Raw genomic sequence first — 23,158 nt, forward strand, 5'->3', positions numbered from 1 at the left:
TCCTCTGCTGTCATCTGAAAAGCTCTACTCTTCGCCACTGGCGCCTCGGCCCGGACTTGACGACCGTCCATAATCCTCAATGTAGCAGGGGCAGGTGCTGACGCCTTCCCCGCTGCGGCTAAGCTCAGGCACTGGGACTTTTTATGTCCCGTCTTATTGCAATGGAAGCAAATCAGATCTGATGCTGTGATGGAAGTGGTAGAAGCTGTATAGTCTCTGCTCATATGCCCCGTCCGACCACACTTGTATCAGGCGGAACTCCCTCCCTTGCATGCCCCATCATGCAATCTCCCACATTTTCCACACCAACTGTGGCTCTGCTGACCTCTAGACCAATGATCCGAAACCTTGGGCTTCTTTTCTAAACTCCCCGTACCCGAAGCCACCTCCGTCTTCCTCTTTTTCTCCATCTCAAGATCAATCTCTCTCTCTCTCTCTCTCTCTCTCTCGCCCTCGCAATCATATCATCCAACATTTTACAGTTGGATCGGCTAACAAACTGGCGGATATCACTCTGTAGCATCTCATGATAACGAGCTAATATGTGCATATTTAGTGTGTGTTAAGTGTAGTTTATTATTCATATATTAGCTAAATTGTTGCATATTATGGACAAAAGGTACTTAAAAGTGTTAAATTATGTTTTTCAGTCCAAAGATAAAGCTCGGAAGCGAAAGGAAGCAAGAGAAGCGGTTAGGAGCTCAAGAGTGGAAAGAAGAAAGAAAACACCCATAAAAGGCTTTTACTCGTCGAGTTGCCTCTTGACTCGACGAGTCCGGTCGCGGATTCAGGAAGATAAGCATTCGGAAGTCAAGATAGTTATCGTATTACGACTATTGTGAGAGGGACTCGACGAGTCACCATATGACTCGACGAGTCGGAACGCATATATAAAGATAACTCTACAATGCGAGAAGAGGGAATTCTGGGAAGTTTCAGAAGTGCTTAGCTGCGAATAAGAAGCCAGAAGAACCCTAGAAGTCGACCAAGGAAGTTAGAATCCAATCCCGAGAGTAATTAAGGCGTAATTTCACCATTCTACTTAATTCTTTTGTTTTGTCAACATGATTAAGCAACTTGAACTTAGTTGTTTGCTGTTATTTACCTTAGTTATGAACTAATTTCTTTATACTTCTGTTTGGGGATACAAAGTTGACAATATGGTTTGATTGATTGGTAGGATTAATTCCAAGTTGGTGATTAATTGTTATTTTAGCTTGCTAAAGAACCTTGTGTATGAATGATAATTTATTTCCTGTTAATAGGAAGATAATTGATTAGCATGAACATCTATTGATTATCAACCTCATATGATATGTGACCACTATATCATATGTCTAGGATTAATGAATATGAAACTAGGATTAATAAGGAAATTGAGTAAACTCATGTGCAAGCTTGTAAGATGACCATCGAACAAGAGGTTAATTAAGAATAACGAATTAATTAGCTATTGCAAGTCTAACTTAACCCGAATAATTAATCTAGTAAATATAATTAAATTAAGCAATTGGCCACTGTTTGAATTAGTTTATTTGCTAAGGATTAGGGTAGTGAACACAACTTAATCACTTGAATCGGTAACCAACGAAAGAATTAATCCATTGCACTATTACCTTAAAATCAACCATAAAGTTAACCGAGTTGAACTAAAAAGAAGTTTCTTTCCCATTATTGAATCTAGTTAATTTGTTCTTTTCTAGTCTTGCATTAGTTTTAGTTAGTAAGTTTCTAGTCTTGTAAAACTAGAGAAAAACCCTTATTTGCTAAAGTAACTTAGATAGAATTAGTTTTTTAATTTAATTTGCCGTTCCCTGTGTTCGATACCCTGCTTATTTAGCTATACCACAATTGATAGGTTCACTGCCTTTTGTGTGTTATTTGATAATTAGAGTGCATTCGCCCCGACTCGGCGAGTCTGACGCTGAATCAGATTTAATTTTTGTTCCTTTTTATGCGTTTTGTTTTATTTTAGTTTGCAGTTGGTTCATGACCCGAGGATCTGCTACGCCTCTAGTTCCCCCTCTTGAAGATCCGGAAACCGCATTAAGAAGAAACAAGGGCAAAACCGTTGGAGAAACCGCTTCTTCAAGGAACTCACCACTCAAAAACCTCAAATCCGTTTTTAGCAAGAAAAGGAGCAGCAAAGAAGGAGCATCCAGTGCGTCGTTGACAACCGAAGATCCGACCCCAAAAGACACCGATTACGATACCGAAGAAGAAAGCGAGCACACATCCGAGTTTGAAGACGACTTAGCCACCGCTATGGCTAATATTGACGAAATCCCCATGGGGGAGTGGAAGAAAAGGATACGTGATGACACCGGCCCGGGACTTGTGCAACCCGTAATCCCCGCTACCGCTACGTTTGAACTAAAGGGCCATATTCTCGCTCAACTCAAGGAGATACCATTTCACGGGAGAGATCATGAAGACGCCTATAAGCACTTAGATGAAGTAAATGACGTGGAAGATTACTTCAATGTACCTAATGTGCCCCGCGAGGTCCAGCTACTACGCATGCTTCCTGTCACATTTAAAGGAGCTGCAAAGGATTGGTTGAAGTCACTCCCTCCCGGATCGGTTACCACATGGGCCAAAATGAAAGAAGAATTCATAGATCACTTCTGCCCACCTTCCAAGATAGCCAAGCTAAAGAAAGCCATTGCCAACTTCGAGCAACAACCCGACGAATCCCTTTATGAAGCTTGGGAAAGATACAAGAGCCTACTTCGAAATTGCCCCCACCACGATCTCAATAGCCAACAAGAGGTCTCTATCTTTTATGATAGAGTAAATGTCACCACGAGGCAACTACTCGATTCACAAGGCCCACTCACCCGAAAGCCACCTCCGGAAATAAAGGAGTTAATTGAAGAATTCTCCAGGCACTCTAGAGAATATCACAACCCGAGGAATGAAGTGAGTCGCGGAGCAGTAAATTCGGTAAACGATGGTATGGCGGCGGTGATTGCTAAACTCGATAGCCTAGACCGAAGAATGACAAAAATGGATCAAACGATCCATGCTATTAGAGTTGGATGTGAAAATTGTGGCGGTCCCCATCTTACCAAGGAATGTGATCGAGACGAGAATGGAAATAAAAAGGCTCAAGTATTTTACTCCAGCGGTGATAGATACGATGAAGACTGGAGGAAACCGAAGAGGGAATGGCTCCCATACGAAGAGTACAGAAAGGCTAAGGAAGAGAAATATAAACAGAGGGAGAGAGGGTATTATTAAAAGGAAGAACCGGTGACGGACAAAAAGACGAATTTAGAAGAAATACTTACAAAATTCATAACCGCGTCCGAGAAAAGACATAATGATCATGATGTGGCAATGCAAGAAACCAGAAACATGCTGAGGAATCAGCAAGCTTCTATTCTCAACATTGAGAAACAGCTGGGCCAACTTGCACATCAAGTAAACGAAAGAAGACCAGGCCAACTTCCAAGCAACACCCAACCCAATCCAAGAAACGAGAACGTGAGCGTAATAACCTCCAGCGGTGAAGAAGAATTGGCAGAAACACTAAGAGTTTCCAAGGAGAAGGCAGAAAAGGAAGAAAAATCAGAACAAGAAAAACTCGATCCGACTCGCCGAGTCACCAAAATGGACTCGACGAGTCCAGTCAGGAATGAAGAAAATTCCAGTTTTCTGAAGCCATACAATCCTCCTTTGCCTTACCCATCCAGAGCCATGCCTTCAGAAAAAGTTCAAGCCTATAGAACCTTCATGGAGCATGTTAAAGCTTTACAAGTCAATATGCCATTCGTGGACACAATGCTCCAAACTCCTAAATATTTTAACTTGCTTAAAGGCTTGTTTGCTGCCAGGAAAGATCTTGCTGAAGTCGCGGAGATATTGATGAGTGAGCTGCCTGAGAAGAAGGGTGATCCGGGTAACTTAGTAATTCCGTGCCAATTTGGTAATGAAGTTTCTACACAAGCATTGGCTGATTCAGGGGCAAGCATTAATTTGATGCCCTATTCATTCTTTAAGAAGCTGAATTTACCAGCACCAAAGTCGGTAAATATGAGAATCCATTTGGCAAATAAAACAATAATTCACCCACAAGGCATATGTGAAAATCTCCTTATCAAGGTGGACAAATTCATTTTCCCAGTAGACTTCGTGGTGGTGGAGATGAAAGAAGACCCAGAAATACCAATTGTTTTGGGAAGAACATTCTTAAACACCGCAGGTGCCCTAATTGACATATGTGAGTCTACTTTGACATTAAGAGTGGGTGATGAGTCGGTGATGTTTAAAGCTAATCCAGAGGTCAAGCACGAAGAAGTAAAAGCAATGGAGGTCCAACACGCCGATGTAGCATGCCTTGATACGATACCATTTGGAGAAGAGTCGAGCACAAAAGAGGATGAGGACATAAATAGAAGCAGAGCGGAAGCTGATCACCAATTCACTACTAAACCTAGAGCACGGACCGCCATGAAATATGAAGTTATCAAATTTAAAGAAAAGGAGGTTCAAAAGTTGGTGAAAAAACATGGGTTGAAAAAGAAGAAGAGGAAAAGAGAGGCCCAGCCAGCTGAGGATGATACAACGAAAAAGAGAAGAGACGAATTAAAGAGGGCTTACAAGAAGAAGATTCACGCCTACAAGACTAAGTATAAACCACAAAAAGTGAGGCGTACATTCCCGATGCTTGAAGATGACAAAACGTAAATGGGAAGGAGTCTAGCTAATGACTCCGCAAAAAGAAGCGCTTGGCGGGAGGCAACCCGTCATTAAAGTTTGCTTTCTTATACTCTTTAGTTTTTTTTTTTTTTTTTTTTTTTGTGTTTCAATTTTAATATTCCAAATCATCGGATTTGTCTGCTTAAGGGAGCGCCTAGCTTAAGAGTGGGGTGAAAAGATTTTGAATAAATAACAAAATTTTAAAAATTAGAAATGTTTTACAAGAGACTCGCCGAGTCTGACCCTGACTCGACGAGTATATACTGATTTCAGAAAAAAGTTTGACTGCGCGATTGGACTCGCCGAGTCTGACCCTGACTCGACGAGTCGAGCTTATTTACAGAAAAAAATAAACATTTTCGAAATTACTTTTACATCAAATAGGGTTTTAACCCTAAAAATTCAGTTTCCACACCACACTCGCCGGGTGCCTCTCTTTACAAACTCTCTCCCAAGCATTCAAGTGTTCTTCAACTTTTCTTCCAAATTCTCAAGGTTTAAACTCAAAAGGTAACAACTTTCTTCTTGATTTCTAGATAGAATGTGATTATAAGGTCATCTACACTTGCAATTTCATGAAAAAAAACCCGTTTTTGAAAAAGTGTTTAAATTCTAGGTTTTCGATTTTGTCATGAATATTGTTGTTTTGAACGTTTAATGTGGCCTTATTACTTAGTAGGAAGTCCCTGAACAAAACCTTTGCAAGAATTTAAAGGTTACATGGTTCAATTTTGTGAGACCCGTCGACCGACTCGTACAGGTCGCGCGACTCGCCGAGTCGGGCATGGACTCGACGAGTCCAGTCGATTTCCAGAACAGTTCGATTTTTTTAATTATATTCTGTGTTTTCTGGGTCTGGTTTATATGTTTTGCAGGAATCATGTTTAGAAGAGGACAATCTTCAAGGGGTATCCAAGGGGAATTTCCATGGTTGAATTTCCCACAAATCGAATCCGCTTCAACAATGAGGAAGTGGAAGAAGAAACTTTCCGATATTAAAAAGAAGGAGGTCTATGTCCCGAACAGAATTGACTGGGAATGGTTGCAAAATGTTCGGTATGAAGAAGAATTAGCTCCGTACCTTTTAAAGGAGTTTCAACATGACAGCGAGTCAATGATATGTGATGGGTGGAGCCGGGTTTTCCGCATACAAGAGCCGGTATATTTGGAGCTTTGCTTGGAGTTCTTCTCCACGGTATCTTTTACCGGTGGAGTGGATTTATATCATCCGGCGAGCTTCACCTTTTGTCTTGGGGGCGAGTATCATCAATGCTCGGTGGTGGATCTTGCTTGCCGTCTAGGGATTTATGATCAACCTTTGGTTTCAACGAACCTCTTTCGGGCCTTTTTGGCAACCACTCACATGGTGTTTCCCGATGGGGTTACTAGCACGGGTTGGTGGAATACTATAGGGAATAAAGTTTATATCCCGAAGTCAGCACAAGAAGGGAGCATCCGATCCCCGACTCACCGCCTCATTCACCGCCTTATTTCCTCCACCATCAACCAAAGGAAGGACGATGACAAGGTTTCAAACCTTGATGTTTTCTACCTATGGAGCATTATCACGCCCGGCGTCTTTTGCAACATCCCGTGGTGCATTGCTTCATACCTCTCAGCGGGTGCGGTCAAAGATCGCAAAACATCTCGTATCAATGGAGGAATGTTTGTCACTCGATTGGCTAATTCATTCAGGTTGATGAACCGTGGTGCCTGGAACCTCCTGACATTCATCCCGACACCCCCATTTAATCCCATTCTTTTCCGCAGAGCACGAATCATTGAAGACTATGGTGGTGGCCATTATGCCATCCCAAATGATGACCCAGTTGTAGGTCCCGAAGCACCGGGAAGGAGGGTGAGATCGCGAAGGGAAAGGGATGTGGAGGATGAGCCGCCAGTGATTCCGGTAGAGACTGAAGACGTACCAATGGATTGGTACAATATAGAGATAAGGCGGATGCAAGAACAAATGGCGAGGGGGCTAAATTTTAGCAACCAGTCCCACATACGACTTTTTGACCACTTCAATATTCCACATATTGATGGTGGGAATTATCCATACATTCCATCGTGGGATGAGAGGATTAGTGCACGCCAAAGCGGAGCTGGGGGAAGTGGAGCCAACGATGATGATGAGGAAGACGAGGATTGATTTTTGTGTTTTTGTGTTCAAACAATTTCAATTTTTATTTTGTTTTGTTTTTGGTGTGTATGCTTTGAGATATTGTTTTGTTTAATAGTTGTTTGCTTTAGTTATTTTCAGGATTGCATTTTGATTGCTTGCTTAGGATGGTATAGAGCAGTAAAGCATGGATGTTTTTGCGTGTGCGAACGAGTCAAGGAAGCGAGTTTTTTAACGTCAAAGTGTCAAGTCCGATCTTAGGGGTATGAGCGATTGAGTCCGCATGTGAGGAAGGGTTAACGAGGTTATGAGAGGCTAAAACAGTTGCCACATACCAAGATTTTTCATTCAGTGGCCAACTCGTCGAGTGCACTTAGCTGACTCGACGAGTCGCTTTGTATTTCAAGAAATTTTTAGAAGGCACGCTGCTACTCGGCGAGTCCATCATCAGACTCGACGAGTCAGTCATCTTTTTGGGCCGAACGACTGCTGATTTGATGCCAATACTTATACCACTTGCATCCTTCTAATTCCATATCCATTCTTGAAGATCTTATGTCGATTTTCGCATATTAGAGCGACCCACACGATACATGGATGAGATTGTTCCCATGTATGAAGTTTATTGAAGATGGAGCTTAAATGAGAGTGATCAACCTATCCACTGCTATCCCAGGGGAGTTTGTTCCAATACCCTCTTTATTTTTCTGTTTTTATGCATAATATGCAATGAGGGCATTGCATCACATAAGTGTGGGGTAGGGGGTTGGTTACATATTAGTTAATTTTTAAAAAATTTTGCATACCAAAAGGATTATTTAGGATTTAATTTAGACAATTTTGGTAAAGAATTAGGATTCCATGTTAGAATTGTGTTAATAATTTTATGAAGACCCAAATGTTTAGTTGAGCCTATATACGTTCTAGTGCATTTGTGGCTTCCTTATTTCAGTGAAATCATGAGACAAAAACACGATCTTGCTCAGCCTGAGGGATGCAATATGTTTAGCAGCCTAAACCTGAAATGTATCCAGGAAGATTTTTATCATTAGCCAATAAAGGTTGAGATTGAGCGCCCCTGCTTAAGCATGTAGGGATTTGAGTGAAAAAAAAAGTGAGGTATACATGTAAAAAAAAGAGAGAATTACAATAAAAAGTTTGAAGAATTTTTGGAGCATCAAAGTCAAGTATGAAATATGAAGATCGAAAATTCCGAAGAATTAAAAAAGTTGAAGATACCAAAAATCAAACAACAAAGGTGGTGAATTCAAAGTTATCCAAGATCAAATTATCAAGCAAGTGAAGAATTCCAAAGAGTTCCATAGTGGTATCGAAAAGTTGTAATTGTCTAGATTATGTATGCTTGGGTTGCTCAATTAAAAATACCTAGAGGGTAAAGAGGTTTTCTGAGGATGGATTCGGAGGGTTGCATAAAATGAGCATAGTTCGGGGTGAGTGGGCGAATGTTTATGAGGATTGTGAGTATTTGAAGTATGGGGGGTTTTTAGGAATTTTAGACACAAATGCATGCGTTGCGGTCTTGGCATAATGGCTGGGTTGGATTGGAGTTATTATATGTGATTCTAATGTGTTAAAATTCAGTTTTGCTTGAGGGCAAGCAAAAGATAAGTGTGGGGTATTTTGATATGTGCATATTTAGTGTGTGTTAAGTGTAGTTTATTATTCATATATTAGCTAAATTGTTGCATATTATGGACAAAAGGTACTTAAAAGTGTTAAATTATGTTTTTCAGTCCAAAGATAAAGCTCGGAAGCGAAAGGAAGCAAGAGAAGCGGTTAGGAGCTCAAGAGTGGAAAGAAGAAAGAAAACACCCATAAAAGGCTTTTACTCGTCGAGTTGCCTCTTGACTCGACGAGTCCGGTCGCGGATTCAGGAAGATAAGCATTCGGAAGTCAAGATAGTTATCGTATTACGACTATTGTGAGAGGGACTCGACGAGTCACCATATGACTCGACGAGTCGGAACGCATATATAAAGATAACTCTACAATGCGAGAAGAGGGAATTCTGGGAAGTTTCAGAAGTGCTTAGCTGCGAATAAGAAGCCAGAAGAACCCTAGAAGTCGACCAAGGAAGTTAGAATCCAATCCCGGGAGTAATTAAGGCGTAATTTCACCATTCTACTTAATTCTTTTGTTTTGTCAACATGATTAAGCAACTTGAACTTAGTTGTTTGCTGTTATTTACCTTAGTTATGAACTAATTTCTTTATACTTCTGTTTGGGGATACAAAGTTGACAATATGGTTTGATTGATTGGTAGGATTAATTCCAAGTTGGTGATTAATTGTTATTTTAGCTTGCTAAAGAACCTTGTGTATGAATGATAATTTATTTCCTGTTAATAGGAAGATAATTGATTAGCATGAACATCTATTGATTATCAACCTCATATGATATGTGACCACTATATCATATGTCTAGGATTAATGAATATGAAACTAGGATTAATAAGGAAATTGAGTAAACTCATGTGCAAGCTTGTAAGATGACCATCGAACAAGAGGTTAATTAAGAATAACGAATTAATTAGCTATTGCAAGTCTAACTTAACCCGAATAATTAATCTAGTAAATATAATTAAATTAAGCAATTGGCCACTGTTTGAATTAGTTTATTTGCTAAGGATTAGGGTAGTGAACACAACTTAATCACTTGAATCGGTAACCAACGAAAGAATTATTCCATTGCACTATTACCTTAAAATCAACCATAAAGTTAACCGAGTTGAACTAAACAGAAGTTTCTTTCCCATTATTAAATCTAGTTAATTTGTTCTTTTCTAGTCTTGCATTAGTTTTAGTTAGTAAGTTTCTAGTCTTGTAAAACTAGAGAAAAACCCTTATTTGCTAAAGTAACTTAGATAGAATTAGTTTTTTAATTTAATTTGCCGTTCCCTGTGTTCGATACCCTGCTTATTTAGCTATACCACAATTGATAGGTTCACTGCCTTTTGTGTGTTATTTGATAATTAGAGTAGGATTAAAACTAAGTGAGTTTTACACACATCACGAGCCTTCTTAATTTCCTCATCAGCTGCGTACCGAGGAACAAAAAGATCCCTCTCTCTGAACTTGGCGTTAATCTCCGCCACTGTCTATGTAATCTGAGTAAGGTCCTGAAACTCTCTGGCTAACTGTTGCACCTCAATAACCGGTGCAAACTCAACTCTAAACCTGGTGGTAAAATCAGCCCAAGTCATAGCATCAAGTGTCGTGTCATCCCTGATACCATGCCCAACATCCTCCCACCAGTCATGTGCCCTGTCCTTCAGAAGACAGGATGCTAATATGACCTTGTCCCCCTCGGGACATCTACTGGTGCGAAACGCGTTAGCAACATCTGTCAACTACCTAGTACTCACAATGGGGTCCCGTGCCCCATGGTAGTCTGGAGCTCCACAAGCCCGGAACTCCCTAAAGGTGAGTGTGCGCGACTGCATCGTGGCCACCACCTCAGCACGAAATGTGCTCAACTTCTCATCCATCAACTCCAAAATACCCTCGTTGATCAAACTGAAGATCACATGAGTCTACTCAAGTATGATACGGGTAACCTTTGAAGTGAAAAGCTCCCTAGTCTGCTCATCAAACTGCTCGGCCCCCGAGCCTGATCCTGATCCCTCCCCGGCACCTAAACTGCCGCCTGCTGGTCTAGGGTGTAAAACCACCATTCTGAAAACACATCACATTACATGTTAGAAACACTGATATATCTCGAGGGATTGCTATTATTACAGGTTTCCTGGTCTCGCCTCGGCCTTCCTTGATTCAAGTACAGATCCTCTGCTTCCAGTAGTATGGTCCCCTACTACCTTCCACATCTATCCGTACTTTCCTCAAGAACTGCCTCGAATCCACCAAGTCACTACTACTGCTACTGATTTCTGCTACTCTCATCCTAGGCTTGCCCAAGGGAAATATCTTACTCAACCAAAACCATTCCTCAGCCACTGAAGGCCTCCTTGTAATGCCAATTAGCCATCACCTGAATACCATCACATGTGACGAGGCTCGGATAATCCTTCGAGTAAGAGACTCATCCCTACAACGGTTTGACTCAAACGAGAGCAGCGCAATAGGGACAAAGCCAGCACTCTGAGATTATTCAACCCTGATCACATGCGATGTGACGTATTCACCTAATGGCTAACTCCCATTACTTGGAGTCCAAAAAGCACAAAGCAAGGAGCATTCGGACACAGGAAACTACTCAAGCAATTCTATCCTCATAACGAGAAATTGTACTAGTATACAATGCCCAGCTCATACTATCAGGCATAACCTAAACAGGTTATCCTACTGCTGTCTACTTAATACTAGCATGCAACTCTCATAAAGCTGAAACACATATTGCAGGCACATAAGGCATCTTCCTAGATCCTTAGTCCTATTCTAGCATGTTGTTCTACTGAAACTGAGATAGATAATCATAACATAAACTTGTATGGGTAATTTGGGAGTACTTACTTGAGCTCGGCTGATCGCATGCACCACACCCTTTTCTCGTTTTCAAAAACACTTTTCTTTTTAAGTCTCCCTTTTTTTTCAAAATTCTTTTGAAAACATTTTTCTTTCGAAAATCTTTTTACTATTTTCTTAGTTTGAGTTCAATCACTCCCATAAGTGTGCCTGAATCCCTCAAACCAAGGTTCTGATACCAACTTGTAATGACCCAAAATACGACCCAAATTTTTTTGTTTAAATAGTACTAAAAGCCAACAATCATCCATAATATATAATGAAACCGTACGTCACAAATACCAAAAAGTTATAATAGATGTGTCATGACAAGAGAACTGTATCAACATATCATAGTATCTGAAACAAATTCCCAGGATAAAAAGCTGAAGCTGTGGTGTGTGCGATGCCATCATCCAGAGCTCTTCCCTTTGCTAGCAGAAGTACCTGAAACCAAAACTAATAACTATAAGCACAAGGCCTAGTGAACTACCCCAAACTACCACATACCATACAATAACATATAAAGCACATACTGGGCCTTGCCCACTGCATTGGACTTGAATCCGGAAACTGCATCGGACTGAAATTAGGAAACTGCATCAGACTGAAATCTGGAAACTACATCAAACCGAAGTCTGGAAACTAACAGGGCCTTGCCCTCTGCATCGGACTGAAGTCCGGAAACTGCATCGGACCAATGTCCGGAACTAACTGCATCGGACCAAAGTCTGGAACTGACTGCATCGGACCGAAGATCGGAACTGACTAGGACCTTGTCCCCTGCATCAGACCGAAGTCCGGAACTGACTGAACATAACATAACATAAACATATCAACTAGCATGAACACATATACTGCATACTGCATCGGACCGGAGTCCTGAACTCATAACACAAAACATGCTTGAATCACAAAGACATCAAGCTCTCTAACTACTGCATCGGGCTGAGGTCCAGAACTACTGCTAGCTAAACGGGCCAGCATTGTGGCCGTAGACCCGTTCCTAACAGAAGGAAACTCACCTCGTAATGCTGGTTGTTGAGATGTTAACTCTAAAAGTGGCTGGCTGCTGCTCCGGAACTATCCGACTACAAATCCCAAAAACACTAAATCATGTACTTATAAATGCCCTCATGATAAAATAACTGTTTTACCCCCAGTCAAAGTCAACATCCTGGTCAAAGTCAACTTCCAGTTGACCGGACTCGCCGAGTTAGGGCGTAGACTTGCCGAGTCCCTCCATTACTAACTCTGACTTTAACTGTAACAACGTAATTTTCAAAAAAAAAAATTTATTTTTGTCACAACCATTTTCACATAAAATATTTCCAAAAACATCCAACAATAATTATCAAAACATATCGTATCCCAAGATCACAAAAATCAAATCCTTTCTCTAGTGTGTACGAATCACGCCGGCGCCTTCCCACGATCCTCGCTAGTACCTGAAACACATAACACAACAACTGTAAGCATAAATGCTTAGTGAGTTCCCCAATATACCACTTACATACAAACGCCCTTCCAGACCATGACCTTCCGGTCCATGTGTCTCAGGGGACTTCTGTCCCAACTCGGTAAACCTTCCGGTCCTACCCGTGTCGACCTTCCGGTTCATAACTCCTTGACCTTCCGGTCTACATCATAATGCCTTCCGGCCCATATCAAACATAGCATACATAACACATACAAAACAGGTAACTAATCACATACAATGCATATATCTTATAGCATACCAGACCTTCCGGTCACACATAGGTACCCTTCCAGGTACAATATAGTGAGAAGACTCACCTCAGATGTCCCGGAAATTCACTGACTCGGTAGAAATATGATCTAGCCTCCGCCTAAACACATAAAATAATATTCTCATAAATATAACTCTTAGAACTAGACTCTACTTTCTCTAAGCTCCCTTAGAAGGGTGAAAGACCATTTTACCCTTCCTTTGGCTCAAAGGCCCCCGTTGTTGACCAAACCCTAAAAGTCAACCAAAGTCAACGGTCAAACTTTGACCCGACTCGGCGAGTGCACTTAGGCAACTCGGCGAGTCCACCTGTGTCCACTTAACTCTTTAGCCCCATTTAACACGTCGAGTCCCCCGCTTTACTCGATGAGTCCCTAGGTAAGAATCGCAGGGCTACCCCGACGTGACTTGCCGAGTCTCAAGAACAACTCGGCGAGTACATGCCATGCACAAACTCTATTGACCTACTGAGGTCAAATCTGTTCCTCAAATCCATAGATCTGTCCTTCCCAAGCATAATAATCACGTAAAGTCCAGACCTTGACACTCATATATCATCTAGATGGTATCATATGGAGATTTTAGCCCAAAAATGGCATCCTAAGCTCATAACTCCCAGGATAACTCATAAAGCTCCAAGGGTTAAGGTCTCTGGACCTATTTGAGTCTAGATCCAAAGCATAAACTCGATAAGGGACCAATTGCTCCACATAAACATCCTCAAATGAGGTTAGAAAACCCTAACTCTAGGTATTAATACCAAAACTGAAGAAAGTGCGAATAAATACCTCAAGTTGAAGTCTTTGAACTCTGAAACCACTAGAACCACACCTCCTTCAGTCTCCTTTTGCTCTTGATCACCTTCTTCTTGCTAAACCAAAGATAGAAAGGTCAAATATGGCTTCTCCTTCTTCCCAAACGATCTATCTCACTTAGGGTGCTCTCAAGGGACTGATAGTCGCAATAGAAGACTAAGAGTGCCCTTAAATAGGCTCCAAACCCAGAGGATTAGGGTTTCATTAAACAGCGTGGACTCACTGAGTCCACTCACGAACTCGCCGAGTCCAACACAAACCCGGATGATCAACCGCGACCCTACTCGGCGAGTCTAAGCATCAACTCGCCAAGTTCCTTCACAATTTCTAAAAATAAAATATTAGAATAATATACATGGGATTCCGGATGTTTCAATTCTTCCACACTAGAATCAGACTTCGCCCACGAAGTCTCATTCTACAAAGAACTTTGGATGCTGCTCACGCATCTCGCGTTCCGGCTCCCAAGTCAGCTCTAACCCCTTCCTATGCTGCCACTGCACCTGTACCAGAGGCACTTCCTTGTTCCTCAGAACCTTAACCTTTCGATTCCTAATTGCCACTGGTCTCTCAACATAGTTCATGCCTACATCCACCTGAATATCCTCTAATGGAACCACTGCCGACTCGTCGGCTATACACTTTCTCAACTGCGACACGTGAAAAGTGTCGTGAATCTGACCCAACTCCGCAGGTAGCTCTAAACGGTAGGCTACCCTGCCTACCCTCGCGATTACCCTGAAAGGTCCAATATATCGAGGCCCCAACTTGCCCCTCTTCCTGAATCGGATCACTCCTTTCCAAGGAGAGACCTTTAAGAGTACGAAGTCACCAACCTGAAACTCGAGCTCGGACCAACGCCTGTCCGCATAACTCTTCTGATGACTCTGAGCGGTCAAAAGCCTCTGCCTGACCCGATGTATCTGCTTAGTTGTCTGAAGCACGATCTCCATACTACCCATTACAAGTTGCCCCACCTCTCCCCAACAAATGGGGGTCCGACACCTCCTCCCATACAACAGCTAAAAGGGTGGCATACCAATACTCGAATGATGGCTGTTGTTGTACGAAAACTCTGCCAAGGGAAAATATGTGTCCCAACTCCCACCAAAATCCAAAACACATGCTCGGAGCATATCCTCGAGTGTCTGAATTGTCCGCTCGCTCTGCCCGTCAATCTATGGGTGATATGCGGTACTAAAATGCAACCGCGTACCCAACTCCTCATGAAATTTCTTCCAGAACCTGGAAGTGAAACGCACATCTCGATCCGAGACAATTAAGATCGGAACTCCATGCAGCGAGACTACCTCTCTCACATACAATTTTACCAGCTTCTCCGCAGAAGAGCTCTCGCTAATGGCAAGGAAATGAGTGCTCTTTGTCAACCGGTCTATAATCACCTAAATTGTATCGACACCCCTCGCAATCCTTGGAAATTTGGTGATAAAGTCCATAGCAATCTGTTCCCACTTCCACTCGGGAACCTCTAACGGCTGCAACTTACCATGCGGTCTCTAGTGCTTGGCCTTGACCCGGCGACAGGTTAGGCACCTCTCAATGAACCATGCAACATCCCTTTTCATACAGGGCCACCAATACTCCTTCTTTAGGTCCAGATACATCTTGGTGGCCCCGGGGTGGATCGAGAACTTCGATTGATGTGCCTCTTCCATCAAAATGGTACGCGTCCCGCCCACAAACGGTACCCAAATCTGACCCTGAAATGTCATAAGTCCCCGACTATCAGTAACGAACTCTGATACCTGCCAATCCTAGGAAACTCCTGATCTCTGTAGGTGACCTCGGCACCTCCCAACCCATCACCGCCTCAATCTTGGCCGGATCGACCAATATCCCATTCTGGTTAACAAGATGTCCTAGGAACTGGACCTCTCGTAACCAAAAATCACACTTGGAGAATTTGGCGTAAAGCCTCTCCGATCTCAAAACTCCGAGGATCTCCCTCAAATGGTCCTCATGTTGTTCCTTGGATCTCGAATACACCAATATGTCGTCAATAAACACGATCGCCGAGCGATCCAACATCAGCCTACATACTCTGTTCATGAGGTCCATGAACACCATCGGTGCGTTGGTGAGCCCGAAAGGCATCACTACGAACTCGTAATGCCCGTAACGAGTCCTAAACGCTGTCTTCTTGATATCCTCATCTCGCACCCTCACCTGATGGTAACCCGACCTCAAATCGATCTTGGAGAACCAAGATGCTCCCTGCAACTGATCGAACAAATCATCGATCCTCGGCAACGGGTAACGGTTCTTGACCGTCAGCTTGTTCAATTCACTGTAATCAATGCACATTCGATGTGAGCCATCCTTCTTCTTAACAAAAAGGATAGGCGCTCCCCAAGGCGAACTGCTCGGCTGAATAAATCCCTTCCCCGGCAGCTCCTGAAGCTACGAGGATAACTCCTGCAGCTCTGGAGGCGCAAGACAATAAGGTGCCTTGGCGATAGGTGTAGCTCCCGGAACCAAATCGATGCTGAACTCAACCTGCCTCTCTGGAGGCACACCCGGTAACTCTTCCGGAAATACATCCGGGAACCACATACTATCGGAACCTCATCAACTGACCTTGGTCTCTCTGAATCAATCCTCGTATCCATCACATATGCTAAAAATCCCTTACAACCCTGCTGTAGACTCTGCCTTGCTCTAGCGGCTGAACAAAATGCCAACCCAGAACGCGTACCCGGTAAGAATTCCCCTGCTAGGATCTCGTATGGTCACCAGTTGTCTCTCACCAGTTGTCTCTCTGAATCCTCGTACACGGTAAGATTTCCCCTGCTAGGATCTCGTATGGTCACCAGTTGTCTCTCACAGTCAATAACCGCTCCAAACTTACTCAACCAATCCATGCCCACGATGACACAGACATGTCCCATCGGGATAAGAACTAGATCAATCGGGAACTTGACGTCGAAAATATCGAGTACACATCCTCGAATCACCTCAGTGGAATATACTGCTCTCTCATTAGCTATGGAAACTCTTAGAGGTCGACTTATCACCTCCCGACTAACACTGATGTGCTGACTAAAAGCCAAAGATACAAAAGACCGACTCGCACCCGAGTCAAATAACACCAAGGGAGGTACATAATTCACAAGAAAAGTACATACGCACATCATAATATAAGCATAATATCTCAATATAAAAGTAAATATACGAAAGAATACATACCAGCCACGACATCGGGCGCCGCCTGGACCTCCTCCACAGTCAACTGGAAAGCTCTCCCACGAGCCTTTGGAGCCTCGGCCTTTGCCGGTCGAATCTCGGTAACCCTAGCAGCAGGCGTAGATCCCTGCGCCGATCCCTGGTGTAGCTGAGGACACTTGGCCTTCCGATGGCCGGTCTGGTTGCAATGGAAGCAAACCATAAATCCTTTAGGGAAATCCCCGGCGATATGCCCCTCCTTGCCATATTTGTAGCAAGCAACCGATCGACAGACCCCCTCATGACCCTTGCCGCACTTCCCGCAAGTGCGGCCCTTCTGGCCTCCAGTCCTCGGTTCAGCGGACTTGGTCCGCTTGGCTGCCAGCTGAGACTATGCCGGCCACCGATCCATCCTCTGAGACTCGGCCTCCTCCCTGGCCTGAGTCTCCAACTCAATCTCCCTCTTTCGGGTATTTTCCTGGAGCTCAGCAAATATCCGGTACGTCGAGTTCGACACGAACTCACGAATGTACCTCCTCAGAATACCCAAATACCAGCTCATCCGCGCCTGCTCAAAAGACACCTGCTCAAGGCAGAACATCGCCCTCTTATGAAACTTCCGGGTGACCACAGTAACCGAATCATTACCCTGCTTGAGGGTCAAGAACTACTGAACTAGCCGTTCCCTCTCCACTGGGGGAATATACTCGTCTCTGAACATGGTGGTGAACCTCTCCCAGGTCACCGCTGAAATATCTGCAAGAGTGAAGTTTGTTGTCACAAACTTCCACCAATCCTTCGCTCCCAAGCGAAGCTGGTTCAAAGCGAACCGTACCCTCAAATGCTCTGGACATGAACACGTATAGAAGCATCCCTCAATGTCAGTAATCCATCTCATCGTAGCGATCAGATCCTGTGTCCCATAACACTCGGGTAGCTTCGTGTTGCTGAACTCCCGGAACAACAACGAGTCACCTCCCTAAGGTCTGCCAGCAGCCACAACTGCTATAGCCGCAGAGGCTGCGACCTCAGTCACTGCGGCGTACCGCTCATCAAAAGTCTCCAACAGTGTGGTCTTGATAGACACAAACATCTCCGGAATCTCGGCCCTGATCTCCACAGCCACCTCATCGTGAATCATCTGGCGGAGCTCCTCGTCGCTCACACCCCCTCCACTGGTCCATGGTCTGTGACGTGTCCCAACCATGATGCCTCTGAAATACAACATAAAAATATCAGAGACTCGATCGAACATACTCACAGTCGATAACGCAACCCTACTCGTCCTCCAATACCTAAAGGATTCTTACTTGGGCTGCTCACTGATCCGGTGTCTTCAGTAGTACGGGCCCTATACTACTGACTACACCGCATCAGCATTCACCCCAAGTCCTCCTCCTTGGATCCAGAAGCGCAAGTACTCTATTCTCGCTATGCATTGGCTACCTACTCGCTCTCAAGACATCTCATAGCAGTAGGATTCTCCTAGACTAAGGCATCACAAATCAGGCCACTCTAGTCCTAATATAAATACCTAGCCTACTCTAGCATGCATAACATATCATAGCATATCTCATAACACATATTGTAAGGGTATTTTGGGGATTTACTGTTCGGGCGCTGGCTGACCGTACACACTGCTCCTCTTTGCTTATCACAAAACCTCTTGTAAAATTTTATGTTTTTATTATTGGAAAAATTTTCCTCAAATCCTCGGTTTGAGTTCAGTTACGCCCGAAGGTGCATCCGAATCCCTCAAACCAAGGCTCTGATACCAACTTGTAACAGCGTAATTTTCAAAACAAAAATTTTATTTTTGTCACAACCATTTTCACATAAAATATTTCCAAAAACATCCAACAATAATTATCAAAACATATCGTATCCCAAGATCACAAAAATCAAATCCTTTCTCTAGTGTGTACGAATCACGCCGGCGCCCTCCCACGGTCCTCGCTAGTACCTGAAACACATAACACAACAACTGTAAGCATAAATGCTTAGTGATTTCCCCAATATACCACTTACATACAAACGCCCTTATAGGCCATGACCTTCCGATCCATGTGTCTTAGGGGACTTCCGTCCCATCTCGGTAAACCTTCCTGCCCTACCCGTGTCGACCTTCCGGTTCATAACTCCTTGACCTTCCGGTCTACATCATAATGCCTTCCGGCCCATATCAAACATAGCATACATAACACATACAAAACAGGTGACTAATCACATACAATGCATATATCTTATAGCATACCAGACCTTCCGGTCACACATAGGTACCCTTCCAGGTACAATATAGTGAGAAGACTCACCTCAGATGTCCCGGTAATTCACTGACTCGGTAGAAATACGATCTAGCCTCCGCCTAAACACATAAAATAATATTCTCATAAATATAACTCTCAAAACTAGACTCTACTTTCTCTAAGCTCCCTTAGAAGGGTGAAAGACCATTTTACCCTTCCTTTGGCTCAAAGGCCCCCGTTGTTGACCAAACCCTAAAAGTCAACCAAAGTCAACGGTCAAACTTTGACCCGACTCGGCGAGTGCACTTAGGCAACTCGGCGAGTCCACCTGTGTCCACTTAACTCTTTAGCCCCATTTAACACGTCGAGTCCCTCCCTTTACTCGACGAGTCCCTAGGTAAGAATCGCGGGGCTACCCCGACTCGACTCGCCGAGTCTCAAGAACAACTCGGCGAGTACATGCCATGCACGAACTCTATTGGCCTACTGAGGTCAAATTTGTTCCTCAAATCCATAGATCTGTCCTTCCCAAGCATAATAATCACGTAAAGTCCAGACCTTGACACTCATATATCATCTAGATGGTATCATATGGAGATTTTAGCCCAAAAATGGCATCCTAAGCTCATAACTCCCAAGATAACTCATAAAGCTCCAAGGGTTAAGGTCTTTGGACCTCTTTGAGTCCAGATCCAAAGCATAAACTCGATAAGGGACCAATTGCTCCACATAAACATCCTCAAATGAGGTTAGAAAACCCTAACTCTAGGTATCAATACCAAAACTGAAGAAGGTCCGAATAAATACCTCAAGTTGAAGTCTCTGAACTCTGAAACCACTAAAAACACACCTCCTTCAGTCTCCTCTTGCTCTTGATCACCTTCTTCTTGCTAAACCAAAGATAGAAAGGTCAAATATGGCTTCTCCTTCTTCCCAAACAATCTATCTCACTTAGGGTGCTCTCAAGGGACTGGTAGCCGCAATGGAAGGCTAAGAGTGCCCTTAAATAGGCTCCAACCCCGGAGGATTAGGGTTTCATTAAACAACGTGGACTCTCCGAGTCCACTCATATACTCGCCGAGTCCAACGCAAACCCGGATGATCAATCGCGACCCGACTCGGCGAGTCTAAGCCTCAACTCGCCGAGTTCCTTCACAATTTTAAAAATAAAATATTAGAATAATATACATGGGATTCCGGATGTTACATTAACTCACTGAGTCCCTTCCCCACTCACTAATTCACCCACAACTCACAAATCGAAGAAAGACGGGGGACTCGCGACTCGACTCGTCGAGTCCGAAGAATAACTCGCTGAGTCCTAACGTGCAGGTTTCATACAATCGATGCTAATCCTTTCCAGAGCATCTAACTCGTAGATCTAAGCTCCTGGGACCATCTAAACACGTAAAGTTGCTTACTTTATGTGTAACAAGCTATTTCACTCAAACTCTACTTTAATCGGGAAAATCATCTGACTCGCCGAGTTGTTTGAACAACTCGTCATGTCTAAGGCAATCTTCATCAGGCTCGCCGAGTTGCTCATCCAACTCGCCGAGTCCACGACTATCTTCATATGACTCGCCGAGTCACCCTTGCGACTTACCGAGTCCATTCAGTCCTTTTTCCAAACAGACTTGATTTGAGCCATGCAGCGGCTCCAAATCACAGATCCAAGCTTCTAGGGCATGCTTATCACGTAAAGTTGCAAACTTTACGTGAATTCATGGCTTTAAAGGCCTCAAATGCGAAATCTAGTCTCTTAATGGGGCTCCAAGCTCAAGAGGGACCTCAATCACGACCACAATTGAAACTTTACACTTCTTGAAGGTAATGAGGGTCCAGATCTGAAGTATAACCCGATCATAAGGCTTTATCACAAAGGATTTGGGGTTCTTGGGCTTAAAAGCACAATTTAGGGACAAACAAGATCTACTAGATCAATAAGCAAGATGAAGACCTTATTACCAGAAAAGATGACCACAAATGAGTGTGTTCTGGATCTACTTCCTCTTCCTTGAACTCTTCAACCTTCTCCTTCTTCTACTTGCTCCAAAAGTTCCTTCACAAAGTAACAATCACTCACACACTCTTTAAGGGGGCTAGGGTTCGGTAAAGGATGCTCTGAGGGTGATAGAGGCGAGGTTAGGGCGCATTAATGTGTTTAAATAGGGTGCAAACCCTTAAAATTAGGGCTTCATCCAGACAGGCGGACTCGCCGAGTCCCAGTGTATGGACTTTTCGAGTAGCCAACTCAATTTGCGTGATCATCCCATCTCTACTCGACGAGTCGGACTACAGACTCGTTGAGCACCCCTTAAGAAATGAAAATACTTTATTTAAATCACATACCAGAAATGAGGCGTTACATCATTCATGCTCTAGATCCCTTCTTGGAGTGAATTAGAGCTTTATGGAGCCATTCTTGGTGACCAACTATGAGTGCAAGCATGGTTGAGGCTAAGACTCCAAATCCAAGGTCCTTAGGGGATGACAAAACATAAAATGGATGACTTTGGGGCCTTAGAAAGCCCCATGCATTTTAAGAGTTTCTTATAGAGCCTTTTGAGCTTATTCTCCCATGCATGCACATAAAGTTTGTAACTTTACGTGATAGATCGATCTTATAATTCTAGATCTATCTTTTGGACAAGTGTTGTACATCAGGAATCGAGAAATGAGACTTGAACAATCTCGACTCGGCGAGTTGTTCTTGGGACTCGGCGAGTCCGAGGCTTGACTCCCCTTTTCTGTTAGGGTTCAAAGGAACCCAGTTGAGTGTTATAAGGGTTTTAGAGGATCCAAGGGAGTGACCCAACGTATTGGACATAGCCATAGACCTGGAGTTCATAGGACTCGACGAGAGATGTTGATTATGACATGAGATATCATTATGAATGTTTTTATATCGATGGTTTTTATGATATAATCTATTTAAAAACGAAATTTTTGGCCTTGAATTTTGGGATGTTATGTGACATCCCCAAAATCACGGCCAGAAAAGACCGGTTTTGTTTATACTTTATTTCAAAATCAGATTTATCTTTTAATAAAAGGGTTGCGGAATTTGTCCCAAAACAATAATATGATAAAGATTTATCAAAAGCATTTCCATAGAAATGTATTTCATTAAAAGACTCGGGATGTCATGTTCGTACAGATCAAAAGTATAAACAGTACAATATAAGCCTTACTACATTATTTCATATCTACAGGCCTATATCCGTAATCCCTCGTCCAAAACATCACACCTATGCTCATGCGCCACTACCTGTAATACATAAAATTGAGTGGGTCAGGCTTGGGAGCCTGGTGAGCACATAGGGTTTTCAACCCACAATAAATAAGTTTATTAATTTCATCAATCAACAATAACCCGATTACCCATTCCCGTTATCCTCACATTAAGTCCCTAAACACCTATTATAAGGGACCTAGCCTAAGGATCATCATCGGGACGGACTCTACTGCTAAGGGGATTCCTCAGCAATAAATGTCCTAATAGGAAACCATGTGGGGGATGGAGTACACCGGTGAACACCTCGTTCACAACACCTACAGGTTGCGAGCCTGCTAGTGTTCCACTGGACTGTCTAGAAGAGTCCGTGGTCGTCATCTATACTCCGCTAGATGACTGGATCAACAACAACAACATCGAGGCCTCTCATCATTTTATCACACATCACCTATTACATCTACCCATGTTTTACCCCAACATTTTCGTAGATATAAAATACTTATACAGTTTAAATCATTGAAAATATGTATAACAACGTTCATCTAGCAGAGATAGCAAGTATTCAGATAATATGCACACATAGCACGCGATTTATATAAAATACTTCATATCTATG

This window comes from Lactuca saligna, chromosome 3, assembly GCF_052625555.1.
Source record: "Lactuca saligna cultivar CGN05327 chromosome 3, ASM5262555v1, whole genome shotgun sequence".
NCBI classification, from domain to species: domain Eukaryota; kingdom Viridiplantae; phylum Streptophyta; class Magnoliopsida; order Asterales; family Asteraceae; genus Lactuca; species Lactuca saligna.